General features: G+C 39.6%; 1 pseudogene; it reads right to left on the reverse strand.

The window, feature by feature from the left end:
• Positions 1–1,107: 1,107 nt before the first annotated feature.
• Positions 1,108–2,412, reverse strand: LOC132183899 (protein ASPARTIC PROTEASE IN GUARD CELL 2 pseudogene; annotated as a pseudogene).
• Between the last annotated feature and the right edge of the window lie 234 nt (positions 2,413–2,646).

Here is a 2,646-nt window from a genome sequence, read left to right on the forward strand (position 1 = left end):
TTAGATTATGAATGTCTTTAATTAGATTCTAAATTAATTGGACCTTCCATTTTTGGTTTTTCCTTGCCTTTAAAATTAAAATCTGACATACTATATAAGAGTAAGGAGTTGAACTATTATCAGCAAGAAAATAAAATTCTCAAGTCTTCAATCACAAACTCTTCAACCTCAATAAGTCGATCGAAGACCATGGAGAAGACTCCTTTCAAAATGGCTTTTTTAATCGTCTTATTTGTTTCTATTTGTTAGTCTTTCTCTCTTATAACCATAACTTTATATAATATTCTCCATCTTTCTTAAACATAGTTTTGATTTTTAATTTTTTTTGGTTTGATAGGATCATAGTGACTAATGAAATTCTAATTACATGTGTACTATTCTCAATGCTACCATGCCAAGAGCTGAGGCAGAAGAAATCCATTGTCGTTGGGATATTGAATGTATTATGTTTATGCCAAATTGTCAACGTGCTAGGATTTGTAGCTCTCAAGGTATCTGCGTCTGCGTATAAAAAGAAGAAGCTACTCCGAATATTAATCAAAGTATGTACTCCCAAATAAACAAATTAAGTATGCTACTTATAAACAAAACCGAATAAAATAATTATATATCAATGTTATGGAAGTGATTGATCCATCCTCTCAAAACGAGATGTTGAAGGTGTTATCTTTGCATCTCCTCCTAATAACTTTAAAGTGAATGGCTGATAAGGTCATACCATCTTTTTTTTTCTTTTTTTTTTCTTCTAATTGAATGAGTGAAAATGACTATAGTAGAGGATCTTTCTCATTTCTGATCCGAATAGAAGAGAGAATAAGCGATCATATGTGAATGCTTCCAAAAACAAGATGGGAAGCAACTCATTTAACTAGAGCATGTGCCCGAAAGTTGGCACTACGAGATACCTTCAAAGCATTCCAACTTTGAAAGGGAGCTAAAACTACACTAATATCAGAAATACAATTACCAAAGTTTCAAGGAGAGAAGATGGAAGGGTTGTTAATAGCTAACACCACTAGGAGAGTGTCTCCTTCCAAAGAACGATACCATCTTTTTACATAGACAACAAAATAACTTAATTTTGTTTGCTCTTCATTACAAATTCAATCAATCAAGGATACTTATAATTAACACATAAAAGCATGTAAATAAACATAGAAATAAGGGATTTGGAGGAATACAATTCTCCAAGGCTATACTCCTCCTAGGAGGCCAATGCCCATGACAACGAGGTGAACTTTCTGGAGGACCACAGATGCTCGGACCAAATCCCACAAATCCCGCCTCTACATCGATGGAGGTCTGAATTCCAGCTAGTTGAATGTTCCCAATAATAGAGGTAGCATCATTGGTAGGGATAAATGCAAAACAGAAAATGCCTTCACCAACATAACTTTCTTGCTCAACTAGAATGTTCGACATTTGCAATGTTAGAATTGGTCCGGCTGAGAAGAAGAATGACACATTTGGAACTTGAACTGACTCTAAGCCAGATAGGTTGTAGCATGTGTCAAACTCGGAGGTCGCAAGGGCCCGAGGAAGATTTACAGCTTTTGCAAGGTAGGCATTACGAAAAGCCTCGTAAACAAGCCTCGGTAGGCGGGTGTATGTTGTACCCGAATCTATGATCGCACCTCCTTTGAAGCTGTCTTGGGGAATGGGTAGCTGCATGTTTCCAATCCCAAGGCCCGAGAGCCCAACAAAGTAATAAGTCTTTATTTTTGGGGTGCGGAGTAAGGGAATCCATGCAGTTCCCGCAGATAACACGACATCTGGAAGGCTAAAATTCAACCAGCCAAATGACCCTCCATGCAGATTGGGCAAGCAATAACTAAAGATGCCTGCTCGTCCATGTACCCGAAGCTGAGTAGCTAGTGAAAGTGGCCCTCCTCCAAGGCCAATCAAGCCGTGGACTCTAGGCATGAAGCCGAAGTTTGAGTGCCCGCACCCAGTGAGCACATTCAAAACAGCAGTGCTTCCAAACGTGAGCGTTTCGAGCACAAGCGAGCCGTTGGTGAAAGAGTTGTCCAAGTAGTCCACCTCATATTGACACTGACTCTTGCTACAACTGTGTCGCTGGAGTTGATTACAAGCAGAGGAGTCACAAGGCACCACTGAAATGGAAGTGGAATTGAGTGGGTCGAATACCCCCGGCATTTGGTAACAATTACAGGGTTTACACTGAAACCACGTAATGTCACTCCCTGTGTCTATAATCATAAGCTGGTTGACAGGAGGGGTACCCACTCCTATCGATATAACATATGCTCCTCCAAATGTCTGGGGAAAAATCACCGCAGACATGAGGAGACCAGGAGGTGGAAGTAATGGTACTGGTGGTTTGTAGGAGGTATTAGGGGTTGGAGGTTGTGCTACAGTGAGTACTGTAAGGAGGGAGAGGAGAGACGCCATGACTCTTGCTTGTGAGTTGTGAGAGTACATTTGCAACTCGATAGCTCAAGGGTCTTAATTATCTATTGTAATCCTCCTGACCTGTCCAAGAGATCACGAATCAAAACCTCTGAAAAAGAAAAAAAAAATAATAATAAGGAAAGAAAAAAAAATAAAAACAAAACGAAGAGCAAATCCAGGAAATCTGAAATGGCCGGATGGTTATATAATTACCAGCAGTATCCCGTAACCCTA

The sequence above is a fragment of the Corylus avellana genome, chromosome 7 (genome assembly GCF_965113065.1).
Source record: "Corylus avellana chromosome 7, dhCorAvel1.hap1.2, whole genome shotgun sequence".
NCBI classification, from domain to species: Eukaryota; Viridiplantae; Streptophyta; class Magnoliopsida; order Fagales; family Betulaceae; genus Corylus; species Corylus avellana.